At 45.9% G+C, this 24,457-nt stretch overlaps 1 long non-coding RNA gene across 1 annotated transcript; it reads left to right on the top strand.

Moving 5' to 3' along the window:
* Window positions 1-2,430: 2,430 nt before the first annotated feature.
* LOC125536931 lies at window positions 2,431-5,067 on the top strand. The gene is made up of 4 exons (XR_007295360.1): window positions 2,431-2,832; window positions 3,028-3,087; window positions 3,758-3,846; window positions 4,712-5,067. It is a non-coding gene; the product is annotated as an uncharacterized LOC125536931 (long non-coding RNA).
* Window positions 5,068-24,457: the final 19,390 nt, after the last annotated feature.

The raw sequence follows: 24,457 nt of genomic DNA, 5'->3' as shown, positions 1-24,457 counted from the left end.
ACTGCAATGACATGGGAACGCTTATGGCAGCTCTGGTTAAGTATGTCGACTCTGATAGTACCAAGGACCCCGAGTTTGATGATGAAAAGCCGGGGAAGGGAAAGAAGAGTGGCAGTAAAAAGGGGCAGCAGCATAACCCGGCGGGTCATGGAAACAACGGTAAGCGCAAAGCGGATAACATCTTGGATTTTGTGGCTAACACCAAACACAGAATAATAATCAACGTCGTAAGGGTAAACCGCCCCCGCAGAGTGGAGGATCAAGTGTCAATCTTGAGCGCCTATTAAACCAGCCTTGTCCAAGGCACGGGAAGCGAGAGAGATCAGCCACGTACCTTTGGAAGGATTGCTTTATTATATGGGAGTTTAAAAACTCGGATCTTTTCCAATACGATCATCGACTGCCTGACGGTTCAGGAGGTAGTTCTCATGGGCCGGTTATGGTGGAGGCAGTTCTGGTTCGGGATTTCAAGGCAACCAAAGCGGACATGGCAATCAAGGCAGTCAGGGCAACCAGGGTGGTTATAATCATCAGGGGAGTCAGCAGCAGCAGCAATCGGGTTACCAGAGCAATCCGAAGCAGTTGAATAGTGGGCAGTATCATGTCTTCACCACTAGCTTATGCAAGCATGATCAGAATCTTCATAAAAGGGTAGTAAACTCCGTTGAACCGGCAGTGCCCCGATATCTACGCTGGTCTGAACAATCCATTTTATGGTGTCGAGAGGATCATCCACCCCGGGTAGATAATCCGGGTCATCTGGCATTGGTGGTGGCACCTCAGGTTGGGGGGTATAAGTTCACCAAGGTGCTCATGGATGGAGGGAGCAGTATCAATATCCTTTATTATGAAACCTTCCGTCACATGGGGTTAACAGATAAAAATCTTAAATCGTCGAACATTGTTTTCCATGGTGTGGTGCCTGGTAAATCGGCGTACCCAGTTGGTAAGATAGCTCTAGAGGTTGCTTTTGGAGATGATCATGACTCAAGATCAGAGACATTGACTTTTGAAGTAGTGAAAATCAAGATCCCTTATCATGCCCTATTTGGACGGCCGGCTTATGCTAAGTTCATGGCAAGGCCCTGTTATGTTTATCTGCAACTCAAGATGTCGGGTCATAAGTATACCATCACAGTACATGGGAGCCGTAAGATTGCTCTGGAATGTGAAGAAGGTGATGCGGCCTATGCTGAGTCCGTTTGTGCAACAGAGGAGTTGAAGTTCTACAAGGACAATGTTGATCTGGCAGATATGACTTCTTTGAAAAAGCTAACTACAGAGCATGATCCGGCCTTAAAGTTTAAATCGGTGATGAGACTAAGCTGGTTGACTTTGTTCTTGGCGATTCATCCAAGCAGTTCAACATCAGCGCTAACCTGGATCCGAAATAGGAAGGCGTGCTCATCGAGTTCATCCGTGAGAACCGGGACATCTTTGCATGGAAACCTTCTGACATGTCAGGTGTACCGAGGGAACTCGCTGAGCACACCCTTAATATCGATCCCAAATTTAAACCGGTCAAGCAGTTTCTCCGCCGCTTCAATAAAGAACGGCGCAAGGCCATTGGTGAGGAGGTAGTCCGGCTCTTAGCAGCAGGGTTAATTGTGAAGGTCTTTCACCCTGAGTGGTTAGCTAACCCGGTGCTAGTACTTAAGAAGAACGGCACTTGGAGTATGTGTGTGGACTACACAGATTTGAACAAGGCTTGCCCAGCTGACCCATTTGCTCTCCCTCCTATTGATCAAATCATTGATGCTACGGGAGGTTGTGAGCGTTTGAGCTTTTTGGATGCTTATTCAGGTTATTATCAGATCAAAATGACAGTTAAGGACTAGGAGAAGACAGCTTTTATAACTCCTTTTGGAGCCTTCTGCTATGTGTCTATGCCTTTTGGGCTTAAGAGTGCCCAGGCGACTTATCAGCGCTGTGTGCAGAATTGTCTTCATAATCAGATTGGGCGCAATGTTCATGCTTATGTGGATGATATCATGATGAAGTCTAGAAAGGAGGAGACGTTGATAGATGACTTGAAGGAAACTTTTGATAATCTCCGGGTTTATAAGATGAAAAGATCAAAGCTATTACGTCTCTGGCTAAACCAGCGTGCATTACTAGAAACTACGATTTTACCTAGGGTCAAGGTCTTTACCTAGAGCTCATTTGCCTCCTCAAGGGAAAGAAAATCTATAAACAGTATACTCTAGGGGAAGATGAAGTTCCATGTGAAAATAAAAGGAAAATAAAGTTTACCTATAGTTTTTTTCTTCCTCTAGGTAAAGACAGCCACGTTGACAACACTGGACAAAATAAAAGCACCTATACGGCCCCACTGTTGCCGCGAGGATGGCCTCCCGCGCATTTTTTTTCATCAGCGCGCTCTATTTTTTGGCGGCCTACGCCATATTTCGGTGTGGGCCCACTACGCAGTGAGAAGGGCAGAAAGAGATGGCTGTTCGCATTTGGTCTTCTTCTCCCTCTCTCCTGAAGATGAGCGCCGCGTCGCCGCCCAACCCTCTCCCTCCTCCCTTCCCAGATCTGCGGCCCAACACGCCCCGCCTCCTCTCCCCCCTGTTGACGGACACTGGACCTTCCGTCGTCTTACCCTGTCCAAGACCAAACTCGTCTTCTCATCTGAAGCCGATCTAGATCTTGCTCTCTGACCGGTTCCCAGGCGGGCGTCCCTCTGCTTCCTGTCCTTGCACTTTGACGGGTACCCAGGTGCGTGTCCCTGTTCTTTTGCTCCGACGGCCAGCTGCCCAGAAGTTCCCCTGCTTCCTCTTCGATTGGCAGCCAAACGGCACACAACTGCGAGCATGGTAGCGTGTGAAGGTATCCCTCTCCCTATAGATTTGTTTAATAGTTTATAAGACTATTTTGGATGAACCGATGTTGAAATCTTTGTGCTATAGGGTATAGTTTAATGAGATGTGTAGGAAGACTAGTTGATGAGTAACAATATGATTTGAGGCTAACACTTTTTTTGTTTCTGAACATCTGATTTAGTACGAGGTTGATAATTGATAGGTACAAGACGGTCTTTGCAAGACATCAGGCTCTGCTCCAGCTATTGATATCCATTTTCAGGTGAAAAGAAATGTCTAAGATGGTAATTAGTATCCAAGGTTATGTTTTGGGGAACAATTTGTTATCAAAAACATCTCTGCTAAATTTGTGATCATGTGGAGCACATTTGATTTCGTACAAAATACAGGTCACGGGATTCTGAAAGTTCTATCGGACGAACCAATGCTAGTGCAATATAGTTGTATTACTGTTTACAGATGTGATCGTCCCGGTTGTAGACTTAACATGATTTTAAATAGCTAAACTGAAGTAGCTAGCTCGGTATGCACATATAGTTAGGAAACTGACTAGCTATCTGACATGTGTTCCCTATACATTTAATGTGCTCCGTTAGCTACTAACTGGTTCCAGCTGATTTACTTCGTTTTGTACACAAGAAATACTATCTTGTTATAGATAAATCGCAAAACAAACGATAATGCAATATTTGCCCACCCCCTTCTTATATAGTTGATTGGTTCACAGAGATAACAATCTTGTCGTCACAACTGCCCTGAAGAACTGAGAAGTGTCATGGAACTTACATATTTCTTTTTTATAGAACTGTTGTTTGCTCTATAAATACCACATTATCTTGCAATTCTTACAGAGAATCGTACTTTGCTTTATAAATACAACATAGTCTTGCAAGCAGTCGATTTAATATCATTCTGTTGCTATGCTCTTGAAGCACTTGAATCCGCTTGGATCACGGCAAGACAGATAGAAGCAGGACGAAGAGCAATAACATGATATGCACGTCGTGGTGGAAAAATATGGGTACGTATATTTCTCGACAAACCGGTTACACTAAGACCCACGGAAACACGTGTGGGCTAGGTCCTGGGATTTCTTACCATCAAGTTGGTAAAAAGCCTCAATTTATTGGCAATTGCTAGAATTATCTTTGAATCGCAATGGCAGGGACATTATTTAGTTCTATGTTACTAGCAAGCCAAGTGTATTATTTTTGTCTAACAGAATTTGTTCAGGAAGATAGCAAAACTATCATAAACTGCAGGTTACAGCTATCCTATTTGGGACACTAAGCTATACACTTATCCTAGTTTTCTATTCAGAATGGCATAGCTTCTCTGGTCATACAATATTTTGCTTAAATTAGAATTTTTCCTGCAAGCAATACATTTAATATTTTACTATGCAAATCAGTTTCAATACAAGGGATAGTACGTTTTCCTATGCATCTGCCAACCACCACTTCTATCTATTTTGTCTAATTAATTTTCTTTGTTATCTCTACAAGGTTTACCAAATCAGGTGATAAGGTAAAAGAACTCTTCTTGTATTTCATAGTCGGCACTCGGGTTGCGACTCGTAGACTAGTCTGTCGACTAGTCGATCGGCTCGTAATCAGTGGAGAGAACACATACCAGCATATGTTTTTTCCCATTAAATCCTCTTGGGGAAGGCATTATAAGTTTAGCTAATTCCATGTGTTGTGGAGAAGAAGAAAAGTTGGTCGAGCCCAACACCAAAATAGCAATCTTTGTACCTTTGTCTATTGATTAGCACAATGAACTATATCAATGAACTTGATCATATTATTTGCTTGAGACAGAGTTAGTGCAACGAAGTATATCAATGAACTCTTCACTTATCATTGAATTATCTTCTTTCTTTGCAGGAACATATTCTTACGGGTGGTCATGGTCTGCTGGTTGATGGGCACAAACAAGTAATTGAGGCTCTCGCTCAAGGTCTTAATCAGAGTTGTAGATATTGTAGATACTTGGCCTGACCAACTCAAGGTCTTGACACCCCTCTTAATCAGAGGTGTAAATATTTTGCCTTACTAGAGTAGCAGATAATTGTCCTAACCAACAACACATGTACATGCTGACTTAGGTGTTCTGCTAGCTGTACGAAACATTAGCTATGTTTACTTCTTGAATTCTGGCTTGAAATTGACCATGAGTCTGTAATTGAACAAGAATCTGATGTGTACATTGAATTTTAGCAGCAATTTATAATTTTGAATTATGGCACAGAATTTAATTATTGGAATTATGGCATATATGAATTTAAATTCGAATTGAATATTTGTATACGGTAGATATGGATATGATATGTCCCCACCATCTTTCCCTAGAGCCAAATGTTGTTGTAGGTAAATCACCTTTCCACGCTGGACAACGCTGAGATGAATTCTTTCCCTAGTGCATAGGGCCCTAGGTAAAGAAATGGTTTCCCTAGAGCTTGGCAGGCACACCCTAGGGAAAGACCTCTTTACCGACTATACTTTACCTAAGGTTCTTTACCTAGGGCAAGCTCTAGGTAAAGTCTTTACCTAAGGTTTTTCGCATTTCACCTAGGGTATATGGCTCTAGGTAAAATCGTAGTTTCTACTAGTGGTGTATTAATGATGTTCGGTGTCTCGCGGGTCGTATTGCAGCGTTGAGCCGGTTTATCAGCCGGCTGGGAGAGAAAGCTATCCCCCTATATCAGATGATGAAAAAGATAGATACTTTTGTCTGGAGGGATGCTGCTAATGCGGCGTTTGAGGACTTGAAGAAACATTTAGTTGAGCCACCTGTCCTTGCTGCTCCGGTTGATAAAGAGCCATTGTTATTATATGTGGCAGCCAATGCCCGGGCTGTCAGTGTGGCCATTATGGTAGAACGTAAACAGGCTGGCAAGGAGTATCCGGTTCAACGACCGGTTTATTATATCAGTGAGGTACTTATTGAGTCTAAGCAGAGGTACCCGCATTGGCAAAAGCTGGTGTATGGAGTTTTTATGGCGAGACAGAAGCTCAAGCAGTATTTTCTAGGTCATCCTATAACTGTGGTCAGTTCTGCCCCTTTGGGAGATATAATCCAGAACAGGGAAGCAACTAGCCGGGTTACCAAATGGGCCATCGATCTTGAACCTCATGGGTTAAAGTATATGCCTCGTATGGCAATCAAGTCCCAAGCGCTTGTGGATTTCATCAATGACTGGACAGAATTACAGGCGCCGAAAGAAAAGCCAGATAACACTTATTTGACTATTCATTTTGATGGATCCAGGCAATTGGAGGGCTCGGGGGCTGGAGTCGTGTTAACTTCCCGACGGGGTGATAAGTTTTGTTATGTTCTCCGTTTAATGTTTCCTTGCACTAACAATGCAGCTGAATATGAGGCCTTACTTCATGGTCTTCGAATGGCTAAGGAGATGAATTTAAGCCGGGTTAAGTGCTTTGGTAATTCAGACCTGGTAGCTCAGCAAGTGTCTGGTACTTGGGATTCCAAGGATCCGCTCATGGCGGCGTATCGATGAGAAGTGGACATAGTGGCTGGTCATTTCAAGGGTTATCAGGTTGACCATGTGGACCGGCGAAAAAATGAAGCGGCGTACTTTAAGCCGTTTGGGCTCTCAATGTAAACCGGTGCCACCCAATGTTTTTCTGGATGTTTTGCATAACCCGTCGGTCAAGCTACCTACAGAGGAGGATTTGGCTGTTCTTGATCCGGAGGCTCAGTTGCTGGTAGCTCTTCACGTTATCCTAGATTGGACAGTCCCATATTTGGCGTATATGAACCGGGGCAAGTTACCGGAGGATGAAACTTTGGCTAGGCAGATAATCCGGCAATCCAAGTCAATGACCATTATCAACGGAAAATTGCATCATTGCAGTGTAACAGGGGCGTTTCAGCATTGCGTATCCCCTGAAGAAGGCTGTGAGATTTTGCGTGAGATCCACGAAGGAGATTGTGGTCACCACGCCGGTTCAAAGTCCCTGGTATCTAAGGCTTTTCGTCACGGTTTCTATTGGCTGACGGCTCATGCTGATGCTGAGGATTTGGTAAAAAGGTGTGATGGTTGTCAGAAGTTTTCACGTCGAGCTCATGTTCCGGCTCAGGAATTCAGGAAGATTCCAATCACTTGGCCGTTTGCAACTTGGGGGCTGGATATGGTTGGGCCCTTTAAGAGGTCCAAGGATAAGAAGACCCACCTTCTGGTGGCGGTTGATAAGTTCACTAAGTGGGTGGAGGCAGAGCCAGTCGGTAAGTGTGATGCAGCCATGGCGGTTTAATTCATCAAGAAGGTGATTTTTCGATTTGGTTTTCCACACAACATCATAACTGATAATGGTACTAATCTGTCCAAGGGTGCTATGGAAGAATTTTGTCAACGTGAGCACATCCGGCTTGACGTGTCATCAGTGGCTCACCCCCAATCTAATGGTCAAGCGGAGAGATCCAATCAAGAGATCCTACGAGGTATCAGGCCCCGGCTTATGGTTCCCTTATAGCGGACGCCGGGTTGTTGGATGGAGGAGTTATCTTCTGTGTTATGGAGCATCAATACCACGCCCAACAGATCTACGGGTTATATACCTTTTTCATGGTTTACGGAGCAGAGGCGGTTCTCCCTAGTGACATCCGTCATGACTCACCCCGTGTGGCGGCTTATGCTGAAGCTGACAATGAGAAGCCACGTCAGGAAGCACTTGACCTATTAGATGAGGAGTGTGATATTGCAGCAGCGCGTTCGGCGATTTACCAGCAAGATCTGTGTTGTTATCACAGTCGTCGGGTTAAAACCAGAACGTTTCAAGAAGGGGATCTGGTGCTCCGGCTCATTCAGGATCAGACTGATATGCATAAATTATCCCCGCTTTGGGAAGGACCTTTTGTGGTCAGCAAGAATCTGCACAACGGGTCGTACTACCTTATCGATGTTCGAGAGAACAAAGACTCACGTAAATCGGAGGAGGAGACCCACCAGCCGTGGAATATAACTCATCTTCGGCCTTGCTACACCTGTGCCATAGGCTCCTCTTATGCACATATTATTGACAATGTATATATTATGATGATCAATATAATAAACCAGCATCCTTGCTAAAGCGGGGCCTCCGCCGTTATTCCTTACAAGGTGTTTGGTTACATGGGGGCTTCTGTTTATAAAGCAGAGTTCTAATTACCATTGATCCGGCTCATAAGCCACACATTAAAAAAACTTGGGGGCTTGCTACCCAAATTCAAAGGAGCCAAAGAGAGTTTATTGCAAAGCACAACTCAAACATAGGCACCCATTGAGCACAGCTCAAAATATTACTTGGGGGCTCTTTGCTTCTACAAGAACAAAGAGTCTATAACCTCGTAATAGGCTATAAAATCCAGGCTTGGAAGCCAGGTGTATTCACCTAAAACCCCGGGTTATCCTGCCTTTTTAAGTAAGCCACTCCGCCTAGGTAATCCTGGTAGACCCATCGAACGTTTGACAAGTCAATCTTATAAAGACCCTGAACTTGTCATAGTTAAAATGACGATTGGTTGATGTGAGGTCCATATTATAAGGCTTTGTAAAATGGTTTAACTCAGTGGCCTGGTAGCCCATGAAAAGCCTCGCCTTTTATATATTTTTTCTTCTGAAATGTTTCTTTTTGATATTCCTTTTTTGAGGCGGTTTATACTAAACCGGTGTTTTTTGACCCGGCCTGGCTGATTGACTATAAGTCGACCGAACAAATTGAGAATATTGCTGGTATCTATTGACCTGGCTTCGCTGTTGATTATAAGTCGTCAGTATACAATCAGATATAAACCGATGTTGATTGACCCGGTCTGGCTTCGACTACAAGTCACCAGTATGATATACGAATAATCCGGTGTTTATCACAACCCGGTACAACTGTACTATAAACCAGCAAAACAGGGAGGAGTTATCAGTACTCAAGATTTGGGTTATCACCCTTACTACAGAAAGTTGGTGAGCCAACGATGTCATTCAATGTCACAGATATGATATATTTCATATTTGATTGTCCTTCAATACAGCCTGGTTATAAACCCAGATTATATGTTGGGCATTATGACCCGTCAGGCGATAAACCGCCATGACACTTTCAACTTGTTATATGCAGAAACATGTCAAATAAAGCTACTAAGGATCATAAGCAGTCATAACATAAATCATGGCGGATTAACAATATCATGCAAAGTGAATATGCACGATGGCATAGCAGACCAAGTGTTTAAACTAGCCTATTACAAGGGTTTTGATGCCCAAAAGGATAATTGTCTTTTCAGCAAGGATTGCGGTATGCAGAAGGCTAAACCGGCCTCCGGATCATGATTCTTCGTCGGGCTGACTCCATGGCTGTGGATCCTCCTGCGCCGGTTCATCCTCCTCCTCTCCACCCAGCGGCTGGAAGTCAATGGTTGTCCAGTCGATTCCAGTTAGGGCCTTGAATACAGCTTCGTCGCTTATAAGGGTGGAGGGGTCAACATCAGGGGCATAGGTATGCTTACGGATTGGCGGGATAAGATTTTCCACATCATGAGTTGGCGCAGCAAGTCGTTTGTTGTCAGCATCATAAACCACCTGATAGTGAGAAAGATCTATTTCGTCAGCCAATTTGCTCGCTAATGGGTGCATTTCCTTTGTCAAAGCTCGAAGATCATCATTATCAAACTCTGACCCGTCTTCCTTTATGCTAGGATAGCCGCGTCCTATGCCAGCCGAGTCAAGATCTAGTATCCAGGCTTTTGCCCGGATTAGCGCAGTCAGAGCACCTGCCCTTGCAGCTGATCTTTTTAACTCGTCCAACCAGGCAGGCAACATTGACAACTTTTCTAATGTTTCCTTGATCAGGGTTGGGGGCGGTTTGTTATGAGCAGAAGTACAAATGATCCGTTGTGCGCCGGTATATAACGGCTCTATAAGAGTATAGGCAGCCTTCAACTTGTTCTGCATATCAGAGCCCAGATGGGTAATGCGAGATCCTGCATCATTGAACATATTCATGAACCGGCAGTTTATGGGATAATACATGATGAAGCTTATCATAAGGGTACTTACCAAACACAACAGTGGCCATGGCATTGATTTGCCGCTTCAAGCCAGCCAGTTCTTCTGCTACCGGATTAAGGGTTGTTTCAGCGTCCTCCGCCCGTTTTAGCAGCGCTGCTTTTTCAGCATCCCATCCTGCCCCGTTCACTTTTAAAGCCTTCTTTCAGTTGTTCCATGGTCATTAAAGCGCCAGTCAGCTCTTCTTTAGCCTTGGAAGTTTCTGCTTGCTGGGACTTAATATTTTCCTGAAGGTCCGCGATTTGAGATTCTTTTTGGCTTAAATCAGCCTGCAAGAGACATTTAATGAGTTAGTAGTGCATATTTGAAGTCCCAAGCACATAACAGGTTACACACTTGGCACTTGCGGGCTAATGCATATCGCTTTTATCAACTGACATTTGAAGTCCCAAGCACATAACAAGTTATATACTTGGCACTTGGGGGCTAATGTATATTTGCTCAAGTCAAAGTTACGGATTTTTTCTTCCTCAATCGCTTTACAAAGATGGTTATCAAGAATTTTGGAAGCTTCATGACAAAAAAGTACTGATTCATCCTAAAGGTATGAACCAGTCCCTGTGGGCTACACAAGCAAAAATTGCAAGATTCATACTTTAAAGTCCCGGTTCATCCTGAAACAATAAACCGGCCCTTGGGGGCTACGCAGGCAAAGTTGAAGTATTACGAAGTCCCGGTTCACGTTGATATCATAAACCGACCCTTGGGGGTTGATGGAATTGATATTAGAAATTGGACACAAGAGAAACAATTATGAAGAGTTAACAGCGGTTACCTCATATCGCTCCTTCATCAGGCCCACTAAACCGGCCTCATAGTCGCGGCTTGTATACAGGCGGTTTAAGAAGCTGGAGTGAATCTCTTGGGCGTTGAGGTGGGCATAGCTAGATAAATCGGTTTTCCACTTGCCCTTATCCATAGCATAAAATTCTTCCTTGGCACTATGCTTTGATAAAGCGACATGATTGCCAGGGGTGGTGTGGCCGACGCGAGTGACAATGACATCGTCTGATTGGTCATCAGCCGCTTTGGCTGGGCTTGGCAGTTTATTTGCATCTTTGGCAGGACTTGGCGGGTCAGTACCATGGCCGGTTGGATCATCTTCCATCGGTTCAGCAAAGGTTTCATACTGTTCTAGTGGTGGATCATCATGTATAGCGTCAGCATTCGGCTCAAATTATTCTGGGATCTGTTCGGTTCAGTGGTCGGGTTATCATCAGCCGGTCTATTCAATTTGGCCTTTTTGCCGAGCCTGGCCTTGGCTCTGAAAGGAAAAGACATAAAGTTTAGTATAACAAACAAGTATAAAGCGTCAAGAGTTAAGTTTAAAGTGCTCACCCAGGAACAATCTTGAGAGGAGGGAGTTGTGTGGCGTTGACTCGCCGGATGATGAATGAGGTGTTCCCTGATAGTTTGAATCAGACGGATTAAGAGGTTGCCTGAAATAACCCGCCTTGGGATAAGGAGTCTGAGAAATATATGAGACCTCTGATCGATGTTTCTGGGTTGGAGTGTTCGGTAAACAGGCCGAAGTAATTACATGGCCGCTGTGCCGGGTTGTGTGGCGAGCTTCCTGCTGCCGTTTCTTCAAAAGAAAGTTGGGATCCAGATAAGCTAGAGGGTGTGAAAATCTTACTTTTCGGATTCCTTGATGGGTTTTCTGTGTTGGCAGAGGATCTGAACTGGAGGAAAGAATAATTACCTCTACATCATCAGCTTGGCTGGCTTCAGCGTCATCCTGATAATAGTCATTCTCAATGAGGTGTATGAAAAAAGAACCAAGAGAACCAAGTTCTACCTCTGATTCCGGATTATCCAGATCATCATCAACTTTTGGTTCAGAGGATTCAGCGGTTTTCTTCTTTGCAGGTTTTTTGGTAACCTTAGTCTTGGGGCGAGGTGTCTTTGCCGGTTTATCCTGTGGTTTTTTCTTCCAGAGCGGATCATCACCGGGTCAAAGATTGATAACATTTTGAGGGAATATGTAAGAGGATTAGGTTAAAACAGAAGTTATATGATTCTTACAGCTGGTGGTTTATTGGAAGCACAGAAGGGACTTAGCCCTGTTTTGCTACAGACAGCCTCTGGTTCATTTAGTATTTTCTTGACAGCCTCAGTAACTTCAGCTTCTGTTAGCTGAATGTCCACATGTCGTTGAGGGTCTTTTAAGTCCCATGTGTACTCGCACATTAAACCGAGGCGTTGGCTTAAAGGCGGGATACTCTAGGAGATCTAACAGCGAACAAAATCAATGCCTGTTAAACCGTTTGCAACAAAGGCCCGAAGCTTTGAAAGTTGTGGAGCATACTTGGCTCGTTCTTTGGCGCTAAGTCCTTGGGGAAACAGATGTGTGTTGGTAAGCCGGTGAGGACGATGACTCGGCAGAGGATTCTCATCAGTTGGAGACGTATCTCGGTAGTAAAACCAAGTCTGATTCCAGTCCTTGGTGTGACTATGATGCTTCGCGTGTGGGAAACTAACATCTTTCCTCTTCTGGATTGAAACCCCGCCAAGTTCAGTATTGGGCCCGTCTACAAATTCAGTACGCCGGTTTAAATACAAAAAGTCCCTGAACAGTTCAGGTCGGTTCTTCTTGCAGATAGGCCTCGCAAAACACTTGAAAATTACAAACATTGGACATAGAGTTAGGTCCAATATCTTGAGGGTGGATCTGGAAGCTAGCAAGCAAATCACGAAAAAACTTTGATCCGGGAGGTTTGAAGCCACGGTTCAGATGATCAACAAACATAACTATCTCGCCATCCTTGGACCCAGGAGGTCTTGACCGGGGGCTCGCCAGTGGACTTCATTCTGTTTTGGTAAAGCGCCAGTTATAACACATCCTTTCAAATCTTCTTCCGTAATCCGGGATGGAACCCAATTACAAGCATAAAAAGTCTTGGCCATTTTTTGGACAACCTGAAGGAAGGTTTGTGCCGTTTTAAGAGTCATTGTTGACAAGCATAAAGCGTTGCAGGTTAAGAGATAAAAGGTATTCGGGCATGCAAAATTATTAAACCGGAGGTTGATGCTATTATAAATGATACAACGATTGGCGGGTTACAAGGGGACTAATGGTATATGGCAAGCTATTTTCTAAAAGATAAACCGCCTACATGGACAGTGAGAGTATAGATCTGAAGCCAAAAAATGACGAAGTGAGGAAGAACAAGTTTCACAATTTCACATTAGAATTTCAGATCTACCACATGTCAGGAAAAGAAAAATATTTAGACCTAAAGGTTGGTGCTTGAGCAGTTCATGAAGTTCCAGATCGGGTTTTTATACACAAAAGAGATGATCTGATGGCAAAGGAAGGACTATCATTGCTACCGCACAAGAGTATATCAGGTTTGAAGTCTATCATATAGGATCTAATGAAGAACAGGGGAAGAACACCACGAAGCTTCCATGAGTCCGTGCAAACCCTAAACGGATCTATAGAGGAAAGGAAGAAGAACTCGCCGAAACTGTTGGGCGCCGCGATTCTCTGGTACGTTCAGGGTGATGCAGCGGCCAAGGTCGGGGCAGAGGCGAAGGTCGACGGCGGCGGCAGCGCTCGAGTACTGAGGCGACGCGAGCTGGAAGAAAGACGAAGAGGCAAGGGGAGAAAAGGAAAGGGACCATCGGCCCTATTTATAAGATGAAGGGATAAGCGACAGACACGGGAATCCAGGAGCCCAAAAAATGGATATGTGATAGAGTTGTCGCCTCGATTTTCGGAAGCTCATTAATAAAAGTAAGGTATATATGGTTTTTTAATGAACAGGTGACGTCATGATGGTTTATTATAATACTGGAAGATGACGTCATGGCGGATTACAAGGTTTACTTGAAGGTGCTGAAGAAGAAATTTTCCTAAAGTGTTGAAGATTGACATGAACAGGTTCAAATCAATCGGGGGCCTAATGTTGGGGATATAACTACTGAGTATAAATAGCCCAGGAGGGGCCGGGTTATACCTGTAATGAGTTATTCATATTCAAGCCCATGAAGACAAGGAGTATGGCGCTTTAATATAAGAGATCTAAAAGCACCAGGGCCCAAAGGCGGATTAGGGCCCGTAGACATAAACCGCCATAAGGTGTGTAACTTGTGTTGTAAGATAGGAAAGAGTAGAAACCGAGCCGGACACGTTTATGAGCCGGCCAGGATTCTGTAAACCGCCGGGCGTCAACGTGTGTATATAAAGGGATGACTCGGTGGCGGTTCAAGGACAAGAAACAACAGATCGAGAGCCAGGCAAAGCGGATTCGCTCCCTGGTCATTGAAACCTTAGCAATTCCACCACAACTGGATTAGGCTTTTACCTTCACCGTAAGGGGCCGAACCAGTAGAAACTCCTTGCGCCCTTTGTCCCGCTTTAACCCCTTTAAGCTAACCCATCGCGATGGCTCCATGACTAACCCCGGGCCAGATCGAAGGCTTCGCCCCCATGGAGGGACTTGTTGGCTCGGGAATACCTGCCCCGGGGCCAGCAGACCTACGAGAATTAAGCGTCTCCCAGAGTCCGGCCTTGAAACCTGACTGTGACAAACCACCCATTGGGTCCCCCACCGAATTGTCGGAGTGTCTGGCACCTCCCTGCGCCCGGCCGGCAGATTACTTGGCGAGTCTATTCCGCGTGATGGGAATCTCCGTCATCAGGCCCACAGACTATGATCTGATCGAGCTTAGACCCGATGACCGAGAAATCAACACCCTCCAGTCTCGCACCTTGTCACCACCGTCGAAGAGGCCCAGGAGGGGCCACAGCCCTACAGGCTAAGAATGGTGTACACTTGAGTCTCCAGCTCGGAGTCAGACACCAGCCCAGACGGACGTCCGGACTTGATCCCCGTTGCAAGATCTGGCCTAGAGCTAATCCAGCCTAATTGTAGTCCGGATCCGAGCCCTGCATGATGATACGTCCATTTTGTTTCATGCTTTTATATCAATATTTATTGCATTATGGGATGTTATTACACATTATGTCAGAATACTTATGCCTATTCTCTCTTATTTTACAAGGTTTACATGAAGAGGGAGAATGCCGGCAGCTGGGATTCTGGGCTGGAAAAGGAGCAAATATTAGAGACCTATTCTGCACAGCTCCAAAAGTCATGAAACTTCGCGGAAGTTATTTCCAGAATATATAAAAAATATTGGGCGCAAGAAGTACCAGAGGGGGGCCACCCACTAGCCACGAGGGTGGGGGCACACCCTACCCCCCTGGGCACGCCCCCCTGCCTCGTGGGCTCCCTGGTGGCCCTCTGATGCCCATCTTCTGCTATATGAGGTCTTTCATCCAAGGAAAAAAAATAAGCAAGCTCACGGGACGAAACTCCGCCGCCACGAGGCGGAACCTTGGCGGAACCAATCTAGGGCTCCGGCAGTGCTGTTCTGCCAGGGAAACCTCCTTCCGGGAGGGGGAAATAAACACCATCGTCATCACCAAAGATCCTCTCATCGGGAGGGGGTCAATCTCCATCAACATCTTCACCAGCACCATCTCATCTCAAACCCTAGTTCATCTCTTGTATCCAAACTTTGTATCCAAACCTCAGATTGGTACCTGTGGGTTGCCAGTAGTGTTGATTACTCCTTGTAGTTGATGCTAGTTGGTTTACTTGGTGGAAGATCATATGTTCGGATCCATTATGCATATTAATACCCCTCTGATTATGAACATGAATATGCTTTGTGAGTAGTACGTTTGTTCCTGAGGACATGGGAGAAGTCTTGCTATTAGTAGTCATGTGAATTTGGTATTCGTTCGATATTTTGATGAGATGTATGTTGTCATCCCTCTAGTGGTGTCATGTGAACGTCGACTACATGACACTTCACCATTTTTTGGGCCTAGAGTGAAGCATTGGGAAGTAATATGTAGATGATGGGTTGCTAGAGTGACAGAAGATTAAACCCTAGTTTATGTGTTGCTTCGTAAGGGGCTGATTTGGATCCATATGTTTCATGCTATGGTTAGGTTTACCTTAATATTTCCGTTGTAGTTGCGGATGCACTACAAAAAAAGACACATCCGTGACATTTTGGGCCGAACGAAATTTTTTCTGTCATACTTATGACACTTCTATGACAATAATTATGACAAAACACGGTATCATCATAGATGTGGTGGGGTCCTACTTCTATGACAAAAAATCATGACAGAAAATGGGCTTTTCGTCCTGGGCGGGCCGCAGACGCAGCTTCATGACATTCTTTGGGCCGTCCATGACGAAAAAAACCCTGGTAGAAGCGAGGGCAAGGAAAATATCGGGGTGTTCCCGGTTACGGTGGGTGGTCGGGGCCGAGCGATGCGCGTTTCTCTCGTACATGCACGCACATGGGTGCGAGGCGTTGGGCTCTAACTGAACCCGAGCGAGGCGTTGGGCTCTAACTGAACCCGAGCGATTACACTGCAGGCTACGCGTTACTGAACCCGAGCGATCGATCGATGGCTGTTAACTGAACCCGATCGAGCGATTCCTTTGCTACTGCTGCTAACTGAACCCGATCAATGCTGCCTCTGGATGAATAGTGAGCATTGCTGGGGGGGGGGGTTGGATGAATAGTTCCCGGTGGGGGTGGATGAACATGATCCTGTGGTGTTGCCTCTGTATGAACAGGACCCCGATCGATCGAGCCGGTTGGGGCTAGATGAACAGGACCCCGTGGAGGGCAGGATGAACAAGACCACCCCGTGGAGGGCAGGATGAACAGTAGACGGTGGTGGGCTGGATGAACAGTAGCCCGTGGAGGGGTGGTTGAATAGGAGCCCGTGGAGAGGGTTGGTTGAACAGTAGCCGTTGGAGTAGCGTGCGGTGGAGGCTGGATGAACAGGAGCCCATGGATGAATAGTCGCAGGTGGAGGCTGGAGGAGGTCGACGATGGATGAATAGTAGCCCGTGGAGGCTAGAGGGGATCGATGGTGGAGATGAACAGTACCCCGTGGAGTCCCGTTTTACGGTACGCCACACCCCTCCCGATGAACAGGACCCCCGTTTCGACCGTAGGGCTCCAACACAAGTCCGTTTCCTCCGTTTTGCGGTACGCCACACCCCTCCCGATCAACAGGACCCCCGTTTCGACCGTAGGAGGTCTGTTTCCTCCGTTTTGAGGTACGCCAGACCCCTCCCGATGAACAGGATCCCGTTTCAAACGTGGCCGGTCGAACACAAGGCCGTTTCCTCCATTTTGTGGTACGCCAGGCCTCGTTTCCATCGGCTGTTCCGTCCAAGCCCTCCCGATGAACACGACGACGCATTCCGTTCTGACCCAGCCGGTTGGCTCCCCATGAACACGACGATGATGTTGTTTCTCCGTTCCGACCCAGCCATGTACACGAGCCCTGGCCGTACGTATGCGTGAGTAGGCGTTCGAGACCCTGCCCTATGTACGTACATGGCCATATTTTCTTTCTTGCACACTGGTCGTTGTATGTACGTGTACATGCTACGTGCGCGCCTCTACTACGATACGTGCACACCTCTACATCGACCAGTATGTACATACACGTTCGTGACCAGAATGACAACGCTACGTACGCTTCGACCAGGTGGGTCCCGACTGTCAGGCACTTCCTTGCCTGCAAAGTTGTAGCTGGTGGGTCCCAGCAGTCAGGGGGCGAATCATTTTTTGGACGCACTTCCTTGCGTGCGAAGATGTTGCTGGTGGGTCCCAGCAGTCAGGGGGAAATGTTTTTTTCATGAAATACTGTGGCCCATCCGGTGGGTCCCTGTTGTCAGGTGGAGGAATACTTATTTTGCGCGTAATAAGGAGGCACTTCCTTGTTGTAGCCGTGGACCCAGCTGTCAGCCTCTCCACATACAGTCCATGTCCGATGGAAGCTGTTCCTTGACCACGTTGACCATGCCGTGCCAAGAGAACCAGGGCGGTGGACAATGGCGAGGCCTAGGAAGGGGACGACGCGGAGCCGGGGAAGACGCGGCAGTGAATGCCCAAGCATAGAGGAGTACGAGGGTTCACTGGTTCGCTGCGGTGTGAGGCTGCCGTCGCCGCAGAATAACAGGGGGTGTGGGTGAGTAGAGGGATGGCCTGGCCAGCGGTGGGAGTAGTAGGGGGCGGTGAGGCCTCCACCGCATCGCAGCCGGCCACGGGAGGCAGGAGCACAAGGCACGACCGGCGCTGGTTTGGGCGGCTGGAGCAAGAAGACCAGAGGTTGAAGAAGCTCTACGGCTGTTGGATTGACATCGTACGGTCACTGGAGCTAGAATCATTCATATTGACTAAGTTGACAAAGCACTCCGTCCCCGTCAACTTAGTAGGCCCTCAAGTCAGTCTCCCACCAAGGTGGGTCCCAACTAGCAGGGGGAGTATTCATTTTTTTGTGCGTAATAAGGAGGCACTTCCGGTGGGTCCGAGCTGACAGTGGGGGGACGTTTTTTTCATGAAATATCGGTGGCCCGTCCGATGGGTCCCAGCAGTCAGGGGGAAACATTTTTTCGCCAAATACGGTGGCCGTCCGGTGGGTCCCTGCTATCAGGTGGAGGAATAATTATTTTCCGCGTAATAAGGAGGCACTTCCTTGCGGCTGCCGTGGACCTAGCTGTCAGCCTCTCCATGACAGTACTCTTCTGATGGAAGTCGTTCCTTGACCACATTGACCACGCCGCACCGAGAGCACCAGGGCGGTGGACGACGGCGACGCCTAGGAAGGGGACGACACGGAGCCGGGGAAGACGTGGCAGTGGATGCCCACGCGGAGAGGAGTACGAGGGTTCACTGGTTCGGCTGCGGTGTGAGGCTGCCGTCGCTGCAGAATAACAGGGGGTGTGGGTGAGTAGAGGGATGCCCTGGCCAGCAGTGGGAGTAGTAGGGGCGGTGAGGCCTGCACGGGAGGCGGGAGCAGGCGGTCCTGCCGGTGCTGGATTTGGCGGCTAGAGTAAGAAGATCAGAGATTGAAGAAACACGACGGCCGTTGGATTGACATCCAATGGTTACCTCTGCTAGAATCGTTTATTGACGTATATAATAACTAAAAAAAATCTTGCATAAGCGTCAACTTAATAGGCCCATAAGTCAGACCATTCCCTCTTTTTTTAATAATTTATATATAGCTCATTGCGACTTCTTATGCAATTTATTGCAGTCCGTTTTTTGGTTGGCCAGGGCCAATTTCACATATTTCTGTGGGTTCCAAACTATTTTTAATACCGAAATGTCGAGCCAGATTTAAAGTACTTTGAAGATATATTTAAATTAGGTTAATGCCCAGTGAAATAGGAATATGAAAATGTGAAAAAATTCAGAAATTATAAAGTAATTGCCGATTTGTCATCTGTTTTTATATTTACAACCCATTTCATATTACTTTCAAGATTTGCAGGCGTCTTGAAAGAGTTGCAGCCCATCAGGGCGTAGAAAAATAAGTAGGCCTGGATTGGGTATTCTTCAGAAAAAATAAACTGCGCTCATTTTCACAAAGAAAAAAATAGTTGGGCTAGTCACATGGTGAACATAAAATATAAACCTGGGCTAGACGGGCCACAGCCCAGTTCAAACCCTGCTCCGTCTCAACAATAACAAAAAAATACTGCTCGAGCTGCTACGTCCCAGGTGTCAGCCGATCTTGTGCTGTTCTCTTGTCTATTGACTATATACGCTCACAATGTCATGGGTCCCAGATGTCAGGAAAACACTAGGAGGAAGCTTTTTATTTTTCCATACATTGACATGGTGGGCCCTAATGTCATCCTCTCCACGTACTTCTGCCGATTCCTGTTGTTTGTTGACCATGTTGACAACGTGAGAGGGCAGTGCTGTGGCGAGCGCACCAAAGCGCGTGGAGGACGACGGCGAGGCCTCGGACGTTGGTGTTAACGATCTAGGAGACGGTGGGGCGGTGATGCGTGCACTGAGGCGCAGCCAGCCGTGGGAGGCGGAAGCAGGCGGGCCCGCCAGCGCTGGTTTGGTTTTGGCGGCTGGAGGAAGATAGGACTAAAGAAGCACGACAGACTGTAAAAGCAGCAGGAGTACTTAACAACCTTAACTGAAACCAGCAGGGGCACTTAACAACCATAGCTGAAAGCAGTGTGAGTACTTATACAGGTTCAACCGTACAAAGCACGCCTCGAATAGTGCTACTTTGCCTACAGTTAATCAAGGGTGAGGCCGCCAAGCCCCAGGACAAGGCCCAGGCGCCACCCCGAGCATCCACAACATTCTGAAAGCGACTTCATATCGCAATGTGGTCAATAAATAGGATATTCTCTTTAGATCCATGGAAAAGCAGGAACATAATATTCTGTCCTATTCTCCAAGATGGACGAGCCTTCATTATTTGAGACCACCCATGAATAATTATATTTTCACCTCCAAGGGGAATGGAGTAGGTCGACATAAACATCATGTTGTGACCAAGCACAAGTCTGACCCGACCATAGTTAGACATCTATATAGGAACAATAGAAATGGGCAGTTTCTGTTTCAAGAAGATCATAGCTATAAAACTATGTATAAGCAATAGTTTATGGACAACATATATGACAGAAAATAGCTCGTACCATAAGTTTCTCGACACAGTTGGACATGTTCAACGAGTGCAGCAGTGGCACACATATCCCACGTGGCCTCCCACCATTGAAACGCCCCACAAGGACCTCAAGACGATCAATAAAGTGTAGGAACTTGTGGATGTCGTCCCAGTCAACTTCAGTGCCATTAGTAATAGCTGAGTTGTTACAGAATAACAAACGAGCAGCCTGCTTAACTCTGAAAAAACCTACACATGCCACCAATTATAAGAAAATATTAGTTAGAAGTAGCATCTTCGTGAGAGATTCGTTGCTACTTCTAAAGTTAAATTGTGATCAGTTAGACAGAATAGGTGGATTAAGAAGTAATCGAGGCAACAAGCAAGAACGAGATACAAAACTAACATGGATGAAAAATTGGAACGACATCGGGGTGGAAGATCGCAGTGAAGATGAGACCAGGTTCTGCTATTTCCATCAACATTCGTGCGCCAACTTTCCGTCCGTAACACTCGAGAAAGTTTATCCAAGTTCGGCCATAAAAAAATGCAGCGATCTTCTTGGTTCATGAACCCAACTCGAAACTTATATCCATGGATTGTCTTCACTATTACCATTAAACTGGTGTATTCAGTTATGGCAAGGTCGAGCATCTTAAGTACATGTGTTCTGGCAGAGCAAGGAATGCACTGCAGGAAAAATAATATGAGAACACAATGTATTCCCTCTATCCAAATCTAGAAATACTTTCCTCCTTCATGTCAGTGTTGACCATGGTACTAGTACCTTTTATCCAAATATAGCAATCCAAATTTCCAAATTAGTCGACATCATGTTCAAAAAACCCCAACCTCCCGCATAGAAAAGAGGATTCTAGGAACATACTGTGTGTGTTTTAAAATCATGTGTTAGGATGAGAAGGAACAAGTGTGGTGTCTCACCGAGGGCGCAGAAACCTGTAGGGTCCTCGCACTTTGTGCACTGCAAATGAAACACACTAGATTCAGCAGTAAGAAAAATGCATCAACGGCGGCGGCTGCCATCCTAGGAGTACCCGCGATCAAGGGACTTGGATTTATTGGGGATGGATGAAGAATTCATACCAGGTTCTCCATGAGAAAACCCTATGCAATCGCCGAGCGGGGGTTTTCTCTGAACAAGTAGACAAGGGAGAAGGGATTCAGGCCGAGTGAAATATTGCCGCTTTGTCCGTCCAGCTTACTGCTAAAGCTAGAAAGGTGGGTTTTTTGTTGTGATTTGACGGCTCATTGGTCATTAATGCGGCGCTACGACCGGGGTGTGTCTACCGTGCAGTTGTGCACTCTAATTTGATGCATATGGCATGTGGACCCCATTGCCGGATGCCCCACATATCAGCGCAAGGAAGTAGAAAGACATGAGTAACTAGTTATTACACATAAATATATTTTTGACAGAGAGATATTCCCTTTGTAAAGAAATATAAAGTTCTTTTATATCACAACTTTATACATAAGAAAAATCAAGGGGAATATATATAACATATATAATTATAAAAAATAGAGTTTTTTAACACGGTATAGACGAGTTGGTGATGATGGTGTGCCTGTCATCCTGCAATATAGGCCGTCCGATTTATATTTGATGGATAGGAAGGAAACTATGGCAATTTTGCAAAAAGGTACCCACACACCTCTCCGCATTGGCAAATAAGGCCTTCCCTCATTCACCCTTTTCTCGCACAAGATAAAATACTCATACAAATGCATCTTGATGTTACGTGCAACGCACAAGCATTATGGGGGTTCAGCAGAGAAATACTCACACAGGCTCACTATTCTGGACTTTGGGCCACAGGCCGGTGGGCCTGCATGTTTGGGGGCCCATGTGTTCTACCTTGGCGCTTTTCATATTGCAAGCGGTTGGTACGGTGCTGGTTTTAGATGATGTTGCAAGGCGAATACACAAAATTGAATAAAGCACAGCAGCTGTTGGAATGAAATCAAACGATAGTTCCTAACCAGCAATCAGAGTTGCAATTCTATCAATGATACTGTCGTACTACTTATACACACAGGACACTTGTTTCACCATGCCAGAGTATTACATGAAAATCTCTTGGCGGATAGATCAGTTCGGCAATACTGAAGAATTTCAAGTTGATTTGGACCAGCTCTCCTTGCCGAGAAAGTTCGATTTTGACATCATCCCCTACCGCAAGATATGATTTAGATTTGAACCTTGACCATCCTTTAGCATCAATCATCATGTGACCATCCGTTGTACTTACGGTATATTGAGCAGGTTCATTCACACCAAGGCTGTGCATGGTAAGAGAAACTTGGCCGCTGTCGCCCGGATTGTTGAACGGCTCCCTCGTTGCTCTAGGAGTTCTCTGTTTTCAAACAAGAAGACATACCCAAACAGTTAGATCAACACCGTGAATCATGCGAAACAACATGGAAATAAAAAAGAATGAAACACTTGGGCGGCCAATGCTTACCAAGAAGGTGGACATGTCGGTTTTTGTAAGGACTTTGGTATATGAAGTGCGAACTGCAGCCCAGTCTGTTGCTGGTGCAACTGCTCGTTCGGTTGCCGTTGCACGGGCCGGATCAGGTGTAAGTGCAAGTGTTGGTGCAGGTGCCGAAGCTGCTGCTGCTGCCGGAGATGGTGCTCCTTGTAGAGCTGGTGCCGGTGTCGGAGTAGGTGCCGGTGTCGATGCCCGATCCTCTGGTAGATCAGCCTGATCCGCTGAAGCGGTCGGTGCCCAATCCTCAGCTGGATCAGACTGAGCTGCTACCGCTGTTAGTGCTAGAGCAACTGCCGGTGCTCGATCCGTTGCTGAAGGTGGTACCGATGTGCGAGACAGCGGCGGTCGTGTCTGGTCTGCTATGATCAGCTTTCTAACTTGACTAGGCTTCGTGACCGTGATCCAGTTTTTTCTTCATTTCTTTCAAACGCGACAAGGACTAATTGTGGCATTTTTGTTAAACCAAACTGCAGTTCATCATAGGGATTCAACTTGTACTCAGACAACAAACTGATCCAATTTTTTCCAGTAATATAAGTGATGGATAGTGCCTTCATTGCTGACACGACATAAGAAGTGAAACCTGCAAAAATAGCCATCGTAGAGCAAACCAAACGGTATATTCTGTGATGAATGTCACATGGCAAAACCTACATCATAAAATTGCAGGAAAAGAAAGAAAACATGACATTAAATCAATAAGATTTAGACAGTAAATCAATAAGATTTACTTGATGTGACACGAGTGAATCCTTACCAGGAAATCACTATGTTGAAGTACTAAACAGAAGATTGATCGTCCAACTATGGGTGGCATGCAGGGCCCCCTCCTACTCCCACAAGCAAGACAGTCCAAAGGTCGTGACAAATCGTATGGACCGAACATCCATGGGACTGAAAATCCTAGTGGGTGTGATAAACCCTGCAATGCATATAGATATTGGAGTGTAACCATAATTGATAAACCGTCCTCACAAAAAAGATGATCTAGATACTTCAAAATATACAGACTGAATTGAGTGGACAGACATTAACATAGACCGTTCTCAGGACTGACCACACACCAAAAGAGGCAGTACTAATAAACAATACAGGGTTCACAAACACAAATCAAGTACTGAACAATAGTACTTACTACAGACAAGCAAAGTTGCACTAATTAAACTCTGCAGACTATTTCTTGCCACCGACCTACGGGATGAACCCCGCATAACTGACTAGGCCATGGACTTCGTGAGAGATGTCTACATGCACCATCACCATCTTGTCAACCTTGGAGAACCTAACGGAGTGGTCTTTCCACTCATAAACATGATCATGAAGACAGGCCGCATCAGATTTGTTGGGAAGCTTTACAAGAACCACACCCTTCGTAATCGAAGGCACATCCAGGAAATTGTTGTGGTCAAGTACAGCCTCGAGAACACGCCTGACAACAATGCTACAGGAAAACACTAGTTCAGGACACGTGGCGACAAGGACACAGCAGCTGGATTGTTTAGCAGTAGAACTCATCCTCAGGTCTTCCAGTTCACACAGCATGACTTTGAGAACTTCATCTCCACCGCGGCCCTGGTTCTAA

The sequence above is a fragment of the Triticum urartu genome, chromosome 2 (genome assembly GCF_003073215.2).
Source record: "Triticum urartu cultivar G1812 chromosome 2, Tu2.1, whole genome shotgun sequence".
NCBI classification, from domain to species: Eukaryota; Viridiplantae; Streptophyta; class Magnoliopsida; order Poales; family Poaceae; genus Triticum; species Triticum urartu.
Note: the sequence above shows the minus strand (reverse complement) of the source record. Positions and strands in the feature narration are given on the sequence as shown.